The 19559-nt window shown below is 45.8% G+C and overlaps 1 protein-coding gene across 4 annotated transcripts in view; it reads left to right on the forward strand.

Moving 5' to 3' along the window:
* Positions 1-19559, forward strand: part of LOC105564046 (lachesin-like) — a 302292-nt gene that overhangs the window by 134784 nt on the left and 147949 nt on the right. The window contains exon 1 of one of the 4 annotated variants that reach the window (XM_012016139.1): positions 13443-13765. The exons of the other annotated variants lie outside the window; for them this stretch is intronic. The gene's annotated coding sequence lies outside the window, so the exon portion shown is untranslated. Of the gene's footprint in view, positions 1-13442; positions 13766-19559 lie in introns of those variants that run through there. 4 annotated transcript variants of the gene reach the window in all.

Genomic DNA, 19559 nt, shown 5'->3' on the forward strand with positions numbered 1-19559 from the left:
TGTTGAAGTAACAACAGTATACAGATATGAACTCTTATTATTTTTACACGACTGTAACATCTCGGTGTACAACTCATTTGTCTTCATTAATGTGTACAACAAACTTACTCTGTATGTGATTAAAGTAGATTGAATTGAGCCGAGTTAAACTCAACTGAACTGAATGGATATACCAATCTTCTTGCTTTAACGTGACGCGTTTGTTCATGCATTTTCAAAACAACATACGATTTTTTGCATTCCAATGCTATCTCTTTCTCTCTTTTATACTCTCGTTTGCGAAAATGTAGATATCCACGCAAAGCGTCGAGCAATTATTCGGATTTAATAGTTTGCGAGAGTGTCGTTACGCCTGTTGCCGTCTATTCATGGACTGTGCTCGGACGGGTTCGTTGTATATTTCTCACGGCGAAACGTCGGCAATTGTGTGTGCAAATAATAGTGGAAATTGCTAACATTTGATGTAATTCGGCATTTTATTGATTAGAAATAATGCCGATGCGTTCTGTATATTTTTTTTTGCTATTTTATACCTTTTGTAAGACGCATTTGAGCTATTAGCGCATCTTTTACCAACTTAACGGTTGCAAGAATAGTTTCTTTGCGGACGACAGTTATCTTTTGGATAGGAAAACATTTACGTTGCTCTTTCACTTAGCAATGAATGACGAGAAGATGTACTTTCAACGGTACTTTTGTCCTTGAGTCACGATCGGGTTTATATTCGACAAGAATAGCGTCCTTCTTCTCGTACTCTTGGCACCGACCGGTTGAGTCCTTTGGTCGCCGGCTAAAAATCCAGGACTGTTTGTCTTCGGGCGTAGTGACCTCGAGATTTACGGAACCGACGAAAAAGCTCGCGTTCCGGACGGACAGGATAGTAAGCTTCGAGCCGGTTGTATCGATTTGCGCGAATTCCGGCCGTCCGTCAACTGTTATCGAACGTTAGTAATCGCCGCAAGAATCGAGCGAGCAAGTTTTAAGTTACCGCTGGCAAGGGACACGCGAATACATTCCGGATTAAATCGAGGACGAGGTCAAGGGTGATTTCCAGCGGGGCTGTCTTTAAAATCCGGACTTAGGTGGTAGCGCCGCCGCCTTCTGTGTGTAATCCGCTTCTACCTGGGATCGCGCGCAATCTTGATTGCCGATCTAAATTATCTCGCTAATTTTGCCCGGTATCGATTGTACACAAATCGGGATTTCTCTTATCCCCTAGGGTATCTTAATTGCGCATCGAACTCGGACACGGCTGTTTCCTCGGAAATGGAGCACGAGATCAGACCTTTTTGACCTTACCTTATTTAGTGGTAGTTTAAATTATTATTATAAAATTATCGTTTGCAATATCTTTAAATGACTATGTAAAGGCAAGTAAATGGTCAAGCTAATCAATATTAAATCTATTGTTACTTGAATGCATATTGACGTACTTAAAACGAACGATGCGTAAAATGAATGTAGAAATCCAGGTGGTCCCTAAATGAAACCTATTGTTTTCTACCCTTGTCGTTGGATCACAAGTGCAGCATTGCAATTTGTAAAAACACGGATACATAAAAACATGAAAGATAATTAATTAAGAGATAATGGACGGCTATTGAGAGGTTTTCCGGTGACGCTATATCCCATGATATAATGATATCTGGTCTCTGTTGTTCGCAAGAGATTCGATCGCTTATTACCATTACGAAAATATCGAAGGTATTCGAAACTGGCTGTGCCATTATTTTCTAGCACTTCCCCTCGCGAATACGACCCAATCTGGAAATTGTTATCGTATTATTATCACATTTATCGCGATATTCCCGTATTTCCGTTATGAGTCAAAATCAATTTACCCTTTCCAATGGAAAAACGTAAAGTTCTCCATTTATGCGCGATAAAACCGAGCCGAGACCACAGTCCATTTATGTAAAATCAGAAATCAAAGCGCGTGTCTCGCGTAAAAAATTACGGAAACAGAATTACGTTCGCATTATCGTCGTGAATCGATTTATTCTCTGTTCGGCTTCGATATATTCGAAAGTGATATTTTATTCGACGATACTAAAACGGTCAATAGCGAGTCTCGCTATGGGAGACTCTGAGAAATCTGTGCTAAAAAAATTATTCTAATTTTCAATTATTTTAAACAAGAAAAAAATTTTTACGTGTTGAGTTACGTATAGAAATAATGGTTAATCTAGATTTTTTTCAGAGAGAACCGTACACATTTCTGGCTGCGTTTTCCGCATGACGTTATTTAAAAAGTGATTTTCACGATCGCCGCTGATAGACAATCTAAACGATTGGACCCTTGCAAGTAACCCTTGACGGTGCACTCTCGTGCTGTCTCTCCTTCAACGATTTTGGAAATTAATCGCGTTGCTCGGACCTCAAACCACGTAAATCGGCTTACGTACGTCCGGAATTTCTGCGGCCGCGCGTATCTCGCGCTCCTGCGTGATCAACACCAACTATGCTCTCGACGCGGCGCTAGGTGTTAGTGTAAATGTGTATGCGCGCGCGTGTGTTTGCGCAGATACACGATGTGGTGTACGCGCGGACGGACGGCGCTGTACTTCGGGAGCTTTTAGTCGTTTCATACCGATTCGCAGCTTAATTACATGGAGGAGAGCCGTTCAGATGAAACTCAACCAAGGCGAAACTGTGTGCGCGAAACTGCCCGAATATCCTATTCGACGTTAATGATGCTACTGACCCGCAAGCCTGCCCCTCCGCCGGTCCACTATCGTATTGCCGGGCTCCAATCCCCCAGTCACAAATTACAGGACGAAACTAGGTACGTGCCCGGCTTTTCTCAAGATCCATAAGGACTCTCGGAGTTACGAGGAGAAGAAGCTCCGGGAATTAGCGCGCGCCCGCGTAATCACGACGAATGAACATTAACGAATTGGGGAACGCGCGTGGGCGGGTAACCCGGTGGGGTTTTCCGTGGGAGATCCTGGAGCGCCTTCAATTAGAAGTCGCGGGTCTCTTCCGTAACTCGATCAATTTCAAGTTGCTTGACACCCATTATTTACGACAAAGACCGGGCAAACTCGATGAAGCTCGCGCGCTTGTAGCAACCGTACTCGGAAATATATAGCGCCCTCGGCTTATGGCAACTACCGTACTCGAATACAGCGTATCGGTATCAGAAGCCCGGATACACCGAGGATGAGGAGTAGTCGGTAAACTGGCCTTCAATTTTTGGCGCCACCGCCAAACACGATCGGCCCCGATCGATCGGCGCTCATTCTCCAACCGTAAATTGAATTCCACGGATTACGTATATTGTCCGATGGAAATCCGTACGTGATGCGCGATAAATCCCGCGGCCGGGCCGGGCCGAAAACATAGTAAATATTCGGGCATATCGATTCTCCGTATCGACGATAGGCGGAGAGAGAGAGAGAGAGAGCACGCGCGCTGCGCCCGCGAGGGTTTTGCGTCTCGGGGCCGTCTCGAGACCACGAGGGCGCGATATATCGAGCTGGCGAACGGTCGGCCGGTGTAATGGCCCGTTCGTGTGCAGGTGTTCTCGATGATGTCACGTAGGCCGGACAGCAAAGCGACCCCGACCAGGCGGTGGCGACGGCGCCGCCCGGCGGTCGGACCGCCGGGTATGTCGGTTTGCATGCAAAACAAGAGCCTTTATCCTGGCCGCAATTAATGAAAGACTCTGTACTTAGCGGACGTTAAATGCCGACATTGCTTGCGCTCGCGCGCGCTACGGCGGTCTCATTAAAAGCGGGTTTAATCAAAACACCAACGACGCGGATAAGAGGCTCTGCCTCTGCCATTTGTTACGCGAAACTACAATGTCCTGGTCGCGCTCTGTATTTCTATTGTAATTTTAATGCGCGATCGTTCACATTCGCGCGCGCGCGCGCGCGAAAATAAGATCTAGAGTATCTTTTATGCCGTTAATTAACCCCCCCCTCCCCGTTTCGCGTATCGCTATGCAACCCCGTTTCGTACGTCGCTATGCGCGCTATAAATATGTTTATTAAATTAATAGCTTCCGTAAACTTTGGCGGAATTACATCGTCGGATAATATCGCTGCCTGATATTCAGGTACCGACAGGCACGCTCGAATCAGCGAACAATGTAACAGAAAATTCGATATATTTGAGAAATTGCAGCATCCGAATATTTCGAAACTCTCGCATTCGAGTCTATTCGAAGTATCTGTCCGATTCGTACGATCCGAGCTGATATTTATATAAGGGCCGCTCGAGTGCTCGGCCGAGACGGTAAGAATTTTCGGATCGACACGCGGCTGCGCCGCATCGTTGCCGCAGGGTCCACGGGGCGATAGCTTCTACACCCACCTCGCCATGGAGCGGCCGGGGCTAAATTGAGTGGCGCGACGCGCGCCTTGCGAGTGCCGCATAATGCGGCCTGACCCGGCCGGGACCTCGCGTGTAAAAGCCATAACTAACCTACAAATATCCCTGGGAAAGTTCTGTCCTGACCTCCGGTGCCGTTCACGAGCCTAGCCGACGTAAACCGCATTGCCATTAAATGCTAGAAGCCCGCAGGCTGGACGCTGGGCGGTTAGTGCTGGGGGCGAGTCCAGAGGAACTCGTCCTCCCTCTCTCTCTCTCGCTCTTCCTCCCCCGCCCCGCCCCGTTGCCACATGCAACTCCTAAATATTTGACGATTCCCCAATGGTCAATTATTAACCGCCCTTTTACGGTAATTGCCGCGAACGGATTTATGCACCGACGAGAGAGCGCGAACGGCAACGTTCGGCTTCGAATCTCGCTGCCAGGGGTTTCGATTACTCGCACGATTCGAGGCCCGGCAAAAGATGGAGGAACGATCGTACCTGGCGCGGATGATGGATTGGCTTTTTGTACGATCTAGGTGTTATCCTTTGTCGAGAAGTTCTCGCGTATATTGAAAGAAATACGATTATTCTCGGGTTGAGTATCGTTAATTCTTCGACCATCCAAGTACCGCGGCTATTTTCTCTTTAAACTCTGTGACTTTTATATACTTTTCTCTACTCGTTCCAATGAATTTATTACTCCAACTACCATTTTCTCAGCACTTGCAAATGACGTTACTAACTGCAAATATATCTCTGTTTCAGGTAAGTAACCTCGGTGCACGGAGACACGGTGCAAGCGATATTTATTTTTGGAAGCGGACATCTATCGGACGATGGGGATGAAAATGAGGATTATGTAAGTGAATTGTCGCTCTTATGAAATTCATCTCACGTAGAACGCGGGCACACGCGAGTAGTCGGAGAAAATGCTTTTCGCATACATGTGACACGGAATTAATTAAGGAAAACGGTGGAGATTGCAGCTAATTACGAAAGGCAAACAGACGACGTAGACGCGTCGATACGCGCGATTTTACGCCGCGGTGCGAAATTCGCCAGACAAATGATAGTTAGCAGAAGGCAATTGTGACGTATTATCCGCGCAAAACTGCGAGACGATCTTGCGAGGACTCCGCGAACTAATTAGGCAGACGAATCACGTACGGCGCGTGGTGCATATCTCGTCGCTGTCAACGATATTCCGCGAAATGTGGCAGATTAACTCGCGGAGTCGTTGCAGAAACGGCGGCAGCGGTACGTCGGTACGAAGGCGGGGGAGGTGAGAGAGATGTGGCCTAGTTCGCCTATCGGATCTACGGGGGCGGAGATGCCGCGGATACACGGCGCGATGTAGCAGACATCGGGCCACACTTGGCACTCAATGTTGTAATACGACGGCGCGCGCGAGACGCCGTTATTAGTATTCAGTTTGTTTCGCGGCGGCAGATGCAGTTAACCTCGGGTCACGGAACCGCGTTGCAACCTCGACAGGGGGCGGCTCGTCGACACTGATATCCCGCGATATTTCCGTTGAATCTCGCACCAACATCCGCGGCATAAAATTGTCGCCATTAATTATTTCGAGGCGAGAGCGAGCGCGAATCCGACCGACTTTGCGACGCGCTTCTAAATTCTGTTCTGACGCACCCTCGTGTCTCTCGTCGATAAGAAAAGAGGGTGTTCTCCGAGGGGGGGGAGGAACCATACTACTGATTGTGGGAACCTAACCACTGACCAAAATCTTGTACACGCACCGGCATAAATGCTGTCCCTATCCTTGTGAGGTGCACGCACACAACTAGAGTCCCTGTAGTTGTGTGCGTGCACCTCACAAGGATAGGGACAGCATTTATGCCGGTGCGTGTACACCAATGCCCAGTAATGCCCAGTGGGCATTACTTCATCTTATTGTCTTATTTTATCTCATTTTATCTTTATAATGCCCCAGCAAGGTCTAATTCTCAAACTAATGCCCTGGACGATTTTCCCCTTCCGTGTTTTCTTTCTTCTTTGTTTTACATAGTGGACGCGTGATCGCTGGACCGGTTTTTGCATCGGGCCTTATACTTGCGCCGCAGCGGTTCTGATTAGTATGCGAGCGGCAATGTTGCGTCAGGTGCCGTCCGGAGGCCTGTTGCCACGGTTATTGGCCCACAATGCGCATAAACGTATGTCCGCTGTGCTAAAACCAATAACTAATTACGGGTTCCCGCATTCATTAACCACACGCGTGAAAACAGCGCTCCCCGTAGCCAGCCGGTCGTAACGACTGCCCAGGCGCAGCTATCGAATTCGCTTTCATTATACAAGAACACGTGTGTTAATTAGCAAGCGCAGAGTCGATCCATACCCTTCGTGTACGTTCGCTCGTGTCTAGGAAAGATTGAACCACGTGTCGTCGTACGTTTCGCGCACTAAAACTAATCCCTTCCTCGCCGTTTTCGCACTTCTTATTTTCTCTAGAGTCTTCCCTCGTGTTTTTTAAATGCAAGATTACATTTGCAGCCGTAGAGAGCCGCATTATGTATTCATGAGCTATAAGAGTTCGACGGTTGCTGTTGGCGTTTAAGCTTCCATTTGCCTTTTAGTCGCGCATTTAGCCACGACGTGCAAAATTAATTAAAGAAAGTTTTTAGCGTGCTGCGCGTCTTAAGAGGACCCGAGAAATTTCGTCGACGTAGCGGTTTAAGTCGAGCGGATTTGCTCGCGCGCCTCGATCAGTCGTTAAACGAGCGCGCGCCGCACACGAGCGATGTTGATTTAACCCGATGAGAAAAGGAGAGAGATTATGAATCGACTGCCCGGCAAAAAGTAGGAGGAAAACACCCCTCTCCCCCTTGAATATTCATGGGTTTCAGAAAGGGGTTCTGGAGGGACCCACCGCTGCTCGTCGATCGATCGCCGCGAGCGCGAACGCGTGACGTTCCCGCGGACGTATATATTTCTTGAAGCGTGCCTCCGGAAGATGTTATCCCGCGGATAGATGCGAGCTATGAATAAATTTCTTTTAGTGCTTTCACTCGGAATTCGGTGTACCAGGCCCATATTTGTATACGTCGGCTGCCGCAGTCGCTCCCGAATTTTCACGACTGGCGGACTTTATGGATGTCGCGGCGCATTTTTAGGACATGAATTTTCGCCGGAAACTATTATGACCCAGCGTTAGAGAGTGGGCAACGGGGCGAGGTGGGGTTCTCTCTGTTTTATATTAACGGTGCTGCATTTTCCCGCGACACCAGATACGGTTTACAGGAATTTTAGTTATTCTCCGTCGCTCTCTCTGTGTAGAATAATTTCGCGCGTTACGCGATGAAATTTATTTCATCCAAGTGCGCCACGTGCACGCGTGTGAAACAGATAGATGGCGCGCCGGCTAGTTGTTTTCTTTCTCACCGTCGCGTAAGATGAAGTAATTTGGTGATACAATATTATCTACGGTACGATCCCCTTCAACGGAGCAACGTGAACAACTCCTAATGTTATTCTACGTTAAGGTATTCCGCCGCTGGTCGACGTAACACATTTTTACGCAAATGCGCCCGGTCTTCTCTGCCGGAAATTCCAGTTAAAAAGACCCGCTGTTTGCGAACGCATAAAACGATTTCTTAATTCCATTAAAACTGCAGACCGGAAGGAATTTTCGGAACTTTTAAATCCACTAACGCTGTAGACTCTCCTCCAGAGTGGAACACGCGGCAAACATCGCGTTTCCCTAACCCATAATTGCATGAATTTTTAAATGCCATCGATGAAATTATTCAACCACTGGCGCTGCCTCCCGCGGGATTTATAGAAAAATGTCGTAAAAATTCTGAGCGTTCAGCTGATGCATTATACATAAAATATCTCATATCTCGTGTTACGATTCAGTATCTCGTGTTACTATTCTACAGCGTATGAAATATAGCAGTGCCCGATGCAATTTCAACTTAATAGCGGCGCAAATCGGCGCTATAACAGGGGACGTGCGCATAATCTAATGAATAGAGATACGGAGAACAGAATGCGGGTAAAAACCACGAGGCACCTTGCAATATCCATCGCAGGATATATTTCTCTTGCCGCCGCGGTGTCTTTTCTTTCGTCCGCATCGATAATCTCGACCGCTCCCTCACGTTCATCAGATAGAAATATTCCTTCGTTTCTCGTAGCGGTGCTCCCATTCCTCCTGCCGCCAGGCAGCAACCTTACACTCTCGGAGAGAATCTATAATATCACCGCCCACGAAAGTCTTCTCGATTCAACCCGTCCCTCCTCCTCCAGCCACCCCCCACGTCACCCTCCACGTATTTCGTTCACGCTCCGTAAAACTTCAATGTCCACGTGCAGAATCACGATCGGAAGCAGGAAGCGCCCGTTCGTCCGTTCGCCCGAAAGCAATGTTTCCCCGAAGATGGAGTTTGCCCGTAGTTTCGCCGCGCGACCAAGTACAAAGCAACGCGACAGATTTCCAAAGTTACTCGCGAATTCTTTAGCGCTGAGATTAGAGAGCCGCGGCGGTCAATTACCCGCGGATTAAATGGATCGTTGACGGCCGGTGATGTTCAACAGATCTCTGCGAAACTCGCTCGATTGCACGGCTGTGCTCCTTGGCGCGAAATTGTACTTTTATAACAATCCCATCTTTTCCCCAATTTATCCATAGTAATAAATAGGGGTGTAACTTCGGGGAAGTGGGCGTTAATTAATTTTTGGCGAGAAAAATCACGGGTTAGAACGACATTACGAGCGGTAGAATGGAGTAAAGTTTATATTATCCCATCGCAACGCGTATTCTACTCCAATATATTAGTCTCTTAGAATTGATAAGATTCAAAAGTAAAGATGAAAATAAAGTAAAATGCTCGCAGGAAAGAGTATCATAAGTAAAGACCGAAATGAAATAAGATTCCCGTCTTTTAACGTCGATACGTATCCGCGCGATAGGAAAATCCCCTCGTAACTGCGAAAGAAGCCGTGTGTGATATCGCAAAAGCGGAGAAGTGAAGGAACGGTTTGCGTTACGGCACGTTTTAACTTACCCTCGGTCCTACCCTGGAGGGTCACGTGATCTGATCGTTAGATCGACGGCGGGACGGCCAGAACCAAATTAGAAAGCGGAGTAATTGCGGGCCGTTTGCACGCTACCGGCCAGTAACTGACCGAAATAACGTAACAGCTCGCGCCGTGTACACCCCCGTGAATCAGTGCTCGCCTCCCCGATTTGCGTTACGTATTAAGTGCTCGGCTCTGTCTAGCGCGGCGCGGCCGGAGAGAAAAATTTCGAGTGGTCGCCCGCGGAAATTGCACGCGGCGCGCCGTGACGTCCGACAAATGTGCATGCCGGGGGTTCCACGCGGGAAACACTGATGCGAATAAAAAAGCGCCGCCTTTTTGTCACTATTTTCTAGAGACGTCTGCGATTTTTCAAGTAGAAATCTGCGTGCGCGGCCGGCCATTCGCACGTAGAAATTGTTTCGCGAAAGCCGTCGCAATCGCGTTTTCTGCCTCCGCTCGGCCCCGGTAACGCCGGACTCGATGTTGTGTGTACCTTTTGGACTCTAACCGAATTACTTCCGTAATTCAAATAGTGGAAAACGGAGGAAACAAAACTCAATGGTACGATAAATCGTCGGCGTCCTCGTCGGCGACCTATATTTCGTTCGGTATATCCGACCTGAGAATACTCTCCGCTCTCTGATAAGTTGACGAATAAAAGAAAATCGCGGCACATGCGCGACCTCGCGTCTTGATAAGAAAATACGCCGGTAGCGACTTTACGTTCGGTCCAAAAATTGTTTCCTCCACAGCTCCGTCATCGCGACGGCTAATTAGTACGAACGCTCGAACGTAGAGCTGTTTAAGAAATTTAATCGAGACGCGAATTTATTCTGCCTCGATTATGTACAAGGCAACATTTTTGTGTGTCGCTCGCGAGAGCCTCGGATGTACTTGAGTTCGCTTTACGTATGTAGGATGCACGCCGGCATATCGAATGTATCCGAGAGCTAAGTTAAGCCAGTCCTAAATGCACCCAGATATCGTATAAACGTCTCGTACGTCTGTCGGGATGAGACGTTGGTTCAATATGCGCGTCGAGCCCGCGTGCGCGCGTGAGCGGAACGGCTTTGCCGATATATTTCCCCGTATTTTTCTCTATTTTTCCCGGACGCCGAGATCCAAGCGACCGAGCGTACACGGAAGACAGAGCTAGGCGTCGTAAAATCCGAGCGAGCCGTCCAATTCCGTTAAAAGTGAGCCCGATGGAAAATTGTCGACGCTACTGACTTGCCATCACGAAAAAGCTGCACACGGTGACGAAAGCAAGGAAACTGCTCGTGCCTGCTGTGCACATTCTCTCTCTCTCTCTCTCCCTCCCTCTTGTGATTCTTCTCTGCTAGGATTAGAAGATTAAATTTGAGTCCGGTCGATCGCGCGCAGGTCGATGGCCCACTCGATCGAGTACAATCGAGTCCCGCTCGTCCGATTACACGGACTGCGACGACGACGTACAATTTCGCATCGAAAGATTAGCTTCCTCTCGGATATCCGGTAAATATTAGAGCTACATTTGGCTCTTGATACGCCGTTAATTCGGATGGCTGAATCGATCGGCGATCGGCAACTGCTATCCGATAGAAGTAAACGGATTATTTTGGCTGGAAACAAGAGCCTCGCAACGGCGCGTAAGAATCGTGAAAACTAAAGCCGGATATTTCCAGAGAGGCAGAGAGCACGTTAAGCCGCGATTCTCCAAATTCTTACAATTACAATTGCGATTACGGTCGCGCGATGATTATGCGTCGCGCGTTCAACAACTTTCAAACAGTTTATTAACCGTACGTGATTGCCTTGACGACTTTTGATTCATAATAGTATAATTGCTGGGCTGCGAGACACGCTATATCGCTCTCTTTATAGCTATTTCGTACGTTCGAAAGAAAGGAAAGGAAAAATATCCCTCGCACGATATTGCGTTTTACGATACGTCAATTATATGTGAATTGTAAATAAGATCTGAAGCACGAGAAAACTTAACATTTACGATGCTTTAGTGAAAATAACGTAACGTCACGCCTGTCCGAATTGACCGATGAAATGCAAATTATATTAAGGCACGAATCAAGATTTGCAGGCATAGCGGAACTTAACGATATCGAGTATCGCATCACGGTTGAATTTAATGCAGATATACCCGATGCTACGCGAAAATATATCGAGACGTTACGGGAAATTTGTGGCTCGAAATCTCTTGGACACATTTGATTTCTAATTCTATGGATCCACGGTTACACGTACTCAGCTTCGACGAAAGGAATAAAAAGCGTGGGGAGCGTAAGAAAAACGGATTTGGTCGTATAATTTAGGTCTTGGTAGCTTGCGCAAGGGTGCCGGGCAAGCCAGTGGCGAACTCGAACGGATATGCATCTCCGGAGATGGCGATGCAGCCGCTCGTCGGAGATGCAGCGCGTCGCGTCGCGCATACGCCCGTGAAATTTCCCGTCCCTTTTCCGCTGTCTCTGGTGGCCGCGTGGTCGAGCACGTCGACTTGTACGAGGTAGTGGCATTTAAATTCGCGAGTGGTCGTGATTGCGCTCGAGCGCGTACCAACCCTCTCGATCGGGGGAGCTTGATTTCGCTGATTCAATTGTTCCTCTCTCTCTCTTTCTCTCTCTTCGTTTCTTTTTTTCACCCCCCCCCTCTCTCTCTCTCTCGAAAAAGAGAGGCTCTGCCACTCCTTCGTGCCGATCTCCGGTTCCTCTTCGCTCCCCGCACCCTTACCTTCTCTTCCTCGCACCCTTTGCATTTCCTGGCCGGCCTCTCGAATCGCCCCTCCTTGGTACGCCCTATCGACCTGAAACTTGGACGATTTTCCACCGCCCGATCTGACATTTCGTCCTGTGGCGCGATGGAACTCTTTAATCCCCGATTCCTGATTCGCTCCGCTACGCAAGATATCTGCTTCCGTTATTTAGGTCACGGGACTTCCTCCCGTCGGGGACAATTTCGCGGGAGACGATTGAAAAGACGGAAAAGTTAGATTCTTACGAAAGTTCCATCGCGGGTAAGTTATTATCTCTCTTTGTGTATCGCGCCCCTGATGTTAATTTAACAGTAACCGAGCTCAATTGGATTCGATAAATGCACTTCGGATAGCCCAATAACAAATTACAATTATTTTAATTTAATAATAACCAAACTCGATTCAGATTCGATAAATGTACTTCCGGTGGTCCGACAACAAATTATCATTATTCCAATTCATAACGAGGAAATGTAATCATACTCTGACGCTGTGATAAACTTATTATTCGATTTGATAATATTGTACTGCTGTTTTAAATTACACACTACATACCCGTATGTCATACCGCATGCTATTGTATAACAAGATTTTAAAGACGTTCAGTCTGAAGTTAAACTGCTCACGTGGCCATTACGCAAAGATGATTACACCAAAGTAAAGAGTAGACTAGCAGGCACTCTCGAGCAGTTTTCCCTCGCAACGAATTAAAGCTGAATCAAGTAAACGAACGCGAACAAATGCGAATAAATAATTTGCCGCAATGATCGCAAATGCTTGATGCAAATATAATGGCAGCCGCGAGCTGAAACTAGGATGTTAGGTGCGTCGCGATCCCGTGCACGCGTCATTTTGCCGCTACACGCGCGATATAGTATTCGCATTGCTTGAACACATGTACACGAGAGCACGCGTGCGATATATCCGGTCAGCTTTCCCGCCGTCGATTCGATATTTCTTGTCGCAAATAATAGCGCGGGCGGCCCTGTTTATTTACTGCGCGTTTTATCTCAATGGCTCGTGAACTCGCACACGTGCGGAGAGTTAAATGCACCTCCGTTCGATGCCGCACGAATTGCACAGCCAACATAGGAGAGGCCGCGCGTGCGCGCGCGCGAGATCGTGTACACGCAAAGAACAGGTTGAGGTTTATTGCCAATAACGAAGCGAGGCAAGAGTACTCTTTCGAGTGGCGTCCGTGTTAAGCTGAAATTATGCGCTTTTGATGCTCGGTTTGCGTTTTTTTCCCCCCTTCTTCTTCCCCCCCCCCCCTCTCCGATACACAAGCATACGGACGCAGAATTATATCACAGTTGGGAATATATAAACGGTCTCTTACGGAGGAAAATTTCGCATAATCGCAAGTGGAATATTATCACGCGATGTTTTTTCGTCAACAGCTCGGCCAGCGATATTATTTTCCGCGAACGAGATCTGTTTTTCGCGCGATTTTCGTGATTTTCGCGGAGTGCGCTTATAATTGATTCGAAAATGTTCGCACACACAATTCGCAGAACGCGATAATGACCGGCGTGGATACGTTATGAAATATTGCCGCGGCTACAATTTAGTACTTTATCATACGAACGACTTGTTCCCGGCCCTATCGATCCGCCGCTTATCGCACCGATGTCCTCTTTGTGCTCATATTCACAATGTAAGTACATTAATATTCCTGCACTTGAACGAGAGCTTATGCGGACGCAATTTTTGCATGGGAGTGAAAACTTCTGTCGATAATGAATATGATAACGAGCTTCCCTCCGAAGCATTATTGATGAGAATTTTATAAATTCGATACGTCACTCCTATTGTTTCTTTAGCATATAGACGAGCTGTGACACAGAATTTCGTTGCATTAGACGATCGTGCGGATGCATTAATAGCGGGATTTATATTGCAAAATTACGTTAAAATGGCTAGCTGTTGGAGGAAATGTTCTTCAAGTCCCTCGCAACGCAACTTGTGTTGTCCAGTTGAACCAAATTAACGGCCGAATTTTTACTACGCTAAAATCTTTTCATCTACTTACTTTGCCTTTTATTTCGCGCAGCTATACGATAATTTTATCGCCATGTATTTACGTGACAGGGCTACATTCATAAGGTTTTACGACTTAGCCACGGTTCATAATTGGTTCGCTGTTATAAACCCGAGATATGTCACCGGTCGATGACTTTGATACGTTTCTTTCTGTCTACGAAGCTCGGGGCTGTCTTAAAGTAACAACCTCCGTGTCTTCTTGAACCATACCTGGCACTTTTAATAATACAGAAAATTTATTGCGAAAAATATTACCCCAGCCAGGGTTTCAACCAGAACATCCCTACACTCTAGACGGGCGTCTCACCAATTCGACCACCGATGGTCAAGAAAACACTGACGTTGTGAATTATCGCTGGCGACGTTGAAGAGTTCTTATTAGCTGTCTCAAAGTAATTTTTACAGGGGTTCTAATTTAAAGTAAAATACATAGAAATGCAAGTAAAAACATAATCTTGTAACTCGTTTACAATTGTTTCGCATATCTTATTTTTCAATTTGCAATCGTTTATGATCTAGAAAGCTATGTCTCGGTATTCTTGTTGAGAGAAAGTCGACTTAAAAAATCCGCACGTAAAGGAGACTGCGGGCAATCTGCGACATTATGTACACACCCATACATACGTGTGTGTCGTGCGGTTCTATAGAGCCTTCCGATTCCCCGTCCCTTTCGACCCTACATCTATAGCCGAGAGTAGGTGTGTATTTTTTTGCAGGAGCGCTGCCCCCACGCTCACAAGCGCAGAGCTGTACACGCGACGAATGTTAAAAAGCCGTTTAAGCGTACCACGCAAGACACGCGAGTCCCGACATACCAGTCGTCCGCGAACGCCAGTAAAAAGGAAAGCCGCGAGCTATGAAAATCCGTCGTGCGACATGACAGAATGCGATCTCCCAGCCCTGAAGAGATTTAAGTAAATCAGATCGAATAATACGGCGGATAAGAAAGCTCCCGAGAGCATCAAGAATAACGGAGCACTCCCGGAGCTCGCGAGTTTCTTCGCGAAAGTTAATTCATCTGTATAGATCTCGCACGGTTATCAGCTCCCGCGATCGATCAGTTTAGCAGTAGCGCCGTTAATCAGACGCGTAATTTATTAGCGAGACGGATCGCGATGAGGGAAAGTGTACTTTTAATTTTCGCGACGAGTTTCGTACGGGGATTAATTCTCCGCGCGATAGATAGACGTACGGAGAACGGCAGCTCTGAAAGGCGCATTTGTTTTATTAATTAGATTCGCGGGTGTTTTTGCTCGATAGAAAAGTATACACGCGGCACACGAGAAAATAAATCGGTCTGTCCTAACAATAAGCGTGATTACACAGAGCTGTAGCGTGCATCGAGCGGAATGTTATTTTTTCACATCAACGATCCAGTGTTCTCGCAGCAGCTGGAAAAAAAAAGTATTTGCGAATAATACGAAAATCACGGGAAAATATTAGTGTAAATATCAACGTTATCATTCGTGCGTGAAACGATATCGTATTTAATATGGAAGTTGGTAATTATCGCTCGAAGAATCGCAACAAATAGCATTTAAAAGCATTAAAATAGCAATTAAAAGAAACCTTTATTTTAATATACAGGTACATACAGTACGTAGAGAACACACTTGTCGGGAAATGGAGAGCACGTAGCGAACGCAATAATATAGATAAAGTTTGGCGAGAAAATAGGAGGAGAGTTTCATGATGGGGCGGATAATTAGAGCTCTTTGTCATTGTAACTTTTCCGCTTGATGGACGACAAAGTGATATTATACCGCGGTAACTCTTTCTTATATCGAAAAGGGAATAAGGGACCGGTCACGCGCGATCGGCCGAGCGATAGTCGCGAATATGCATTTCCAGCATTCGTAAAAACTATCGATTGCGCCCGTGGGCAAGGGAGCGCCGCCTTCGATATGAAACTATGCGGCACACTTGGACGAGACAGCATGCAAAATAGCGTGAGTGGAGGGAACACTTAAATTATGCGACCTGTCGGCAACAGTCTTTTAAGCGTTCGCCATGATAAATATTAAGTCCCTTTGAAAACAAGACAAAGTATTTTCACTTCCAGCGCGGTCGCCATTGTGCCGGGGGAGCACGCTTTATAGAAAATATTTTCTATAAAGCGTGCACCAGAGGGAGAAAGAGAGCGTTCGGCCGCCGGCGCAGGTAGAATTAATGTCGAGATTGTTCGAAACTCCGCGATTTTACTCCGCCAAGTATTTTCTGCGGGATGTAACACCGGGATGAAAGGTCCCATTAGCGAAATCAAATTTTCCACCGCGTTGCGACGTGACGTTTTCCAGAAAATTTCACTCGCATGATCCACGTGAACTTCTTGAGTCACATCGGAATCCACTTTTTAATGGGAATTTAATCAAATCGCAATAATTCCTCGATATTCATTGTTAATTATGTCGCTGCGCGCGATAAGCTGTAAATTAAGATTGGATTTCACTGGACTTTGAAGAAGGCAACGTAAATCCCTCGTCGAATTTGCAATTGAATATCGAGGAAATAATTTTGTTAACATAGGTTTCGTGGCATAAGCGGCATCTTGTTCCTACATCGTTTATCATTTAGATTACATTAATGCAGGGCATAGCCCCAGTGGAGCTGAAAATCAGCGCTCGAATCGTTAGATATCTGGGTATGCGCAATATGCGTCTCGAGTAATAAATAGTAATATTGATAATCGATCGAAGAAACCGTACCTATACCTACTTGTTTTTGTACGCTGCGCGATCTCTTTTTATTTCATTTCAACCGCAAGGCAGTGCTGAATATGCACGTCAATTAAACGAAACGAAAATTTACAACATATCTATCAATAACAAATAAAACAAACAAATAAAAATTATTGATCGCCCCGTATAATAATAAACGAGTCTTTATATAATGCAAATATTGAATTGTGAAATTTATGTATGGCCAGTGATTGTAATAATTTCATACAATTTATATTTCTGTTCGATATGTTAATTGGAAAGTTAGGGAGCGTACGTGAACATTTTATTTCCAGCCTTTGGCTTTTACTCGTGACTGGGAGCAAATGTAGTACGAAGCCATAGTTTGCACTCGTTAGCGTCTCGGCGTCTGTCGAAAGGGGGTGTAATCGGATATATGGTAATCTAACCGCATATAGGCTTCCTTTTTCTTTAACTCGTCGGTCTATTACACTTTTCGCCGAACGTCTTCACTCGTGTCTTAAGTATCAAACGAGTACGATCTGTTGATAAATATTAAGATAATTTCTTTCACGAGTGAATCTACCGGTTCCGACAAACCATGATTGATAATCGATGACACACTTCCATTTCTGTCTGGAATTATATTATCGAACTTAACAATTTATAGAAAAACTGATAGATCGGGTTTCACTTCTTTTACCGTTTTATTCCTCTGCTCCAACGACGTACGAATTACCATCATATCCCCGCATGGATACCTTCAACTCGTCTACTCCGTTTTTCGATCCCGATCACGGAAGAATTCGCATCCCGGCCATCTTTTGTCGTTCAAAGAAAATACGCGAAAGATGCAGCCCGATATCCGATCGCCTGAGCGCGAACTCTCGCTCATCCCGCTTTTCCTTCTTACGGCGAATAACCCTGTCATCGCTCGGTGCTCTTTATTATGTGTTTCCTTACATTTGATCGACCCGCTTGAAGGATACACGTTGCAAAATTGCATCTAAGAAAATTATACTTATGTCATAATTACTTCATGTTTATTACACATATATTTTACAAAGGGAATATTTTTTTTTAAAAGTCGACCAGACTGGCATAAAAATAATCTTTATTTAAGCCACAATGTTCCGACCTCTTCATCCGGTCCTTTTCAAGTATAATCTAATACTGACTGAACAAATTAATTTATGCCGAAACAGAATGAATTGACGAGTCTGTGGCAGCAAAGTCATAATGTCATATACGTCTCGGTAGTCAGTGGATTTTTAATAGCGTCGCAAAATGTCAATTTCTAAAATTTCGAGCAGCCATCGTACGTTTGTGGATCTCGAATAAAAGTGATATATTTCTTTTATATGTTGAGATCACTTTAGCATCGACATATATTCGATCGAGCTAACGAAAAATTCTTACAACAAACTTTTTTATCTGTAGATTATTTTGAAAACGGTTATCCGTTATTTACGTATTTACGTATTTACGGCGATAACCACGCGCAATATTGTCAGCGCGTATTTGCATAGAAACAGCATATTTACGGTGCCGGTGGATGCGAAATCGGACAGAACTGTATCCCGATACATAGTCTTAGAGACCCAATTACACGTGTGACGATCAACACGGCTGCTGTAACAGCGCGATTACGAGGGAATATGGTACGTGCTGGGCCAAGATAGCAGACGCTCGTGAATCTATCGACAGGTCAGGCACGATGAATATCGGCATCCAATAATGGACCGGCGCCGCTGTTTGCCCCAAAGTGACAAAAGAAAGAAACCGAGTTTGTGTACGGAGTGTAATCCACTCGAAGCACTTGATCGAACGGACACTCCAGGCTGATAATGAGAAAATTGCCATTAATCAAACAAACTGAAAGAGTGTCCTTTACTTTCCTTCTTTGTAAAATACGCGGACGATATTAACGAGCTGTCCCGCGATGTAGGGCGCGATTTTTCAAGCATTTCGTTCGACTCTCGATCGTACACGTGTTATCACGTAAAGTTTGCAATTTTGCGGACGATGTCAGCACGCAAGCTGTGCTTTGCCGAGAGTCACGCGCAATTAACGTATAATTCACGATGCAGTTTTCCAATTTTGCTCGCGAGAAAGTTGCACGGCGGTGCAACTCGCGTGAAAATGACGCTCGGAGTCCGTACAATTTGCATCGTAATTTACCGGCTGTGGTGGTACATTCATCATTTGACCGGCTAAATCATTTGGTTACCCAAGTAGCAATGGCTCGTATTTCGAGCGGTTAATGCGTATGCAGGATATCACTAAACTCTAAATTGTCGCGCCAACCCCGCTGTACGGGAGCGTTGCGATATTTCTCGAGAAAAAAAAGGGATTACGGAAAGAAAAATTGAGAAGCAATACGATCGTGAATCATTAAATTTCTTTTCTTATATCATCATGCTCGTGTATGTAATTGATCGTATCACTTTATCAAATATAAAATTATTCATGTAGTGATAAGTATACAGGGTGAGTCTTTTCATATCCGACAAAATTTTTGAGAAGGTAGAACGGATCGAGATGAACGGAAAAGTCCTGTACCATTTTGCAATTTTCGTAATAGTTAACGAGTAATTAATTATTAAAAATCGTTGTCTTAAGCCGGCCTACCGTCCAATTCGAGCGCGTGGCAAGATGTGTCCGCCCGGCGATCGATATTGCTATGCGCACATCTTGCCACGCGCTCGAATTGGACGGTAGGCCGGCTTA

The sequence above is a fragment of the Vollenhovia emeryi genome, unplaced genomic scaffold (genome assembly GCF_000949405.1).
Source record: "Vollenhovia emeryi isolate VEMERY1.0 unplaced genomic scaffold, V.emery_V1.0 DF939169.1, whole genome shotgun sequence".
NCBI classification, from domain to species: Eukaryota; Metazoa; Arthropoda; class Insecta; order Hymenoptera; family Formicidae; genus Vollenhovia; species Vollenhovia emeryi.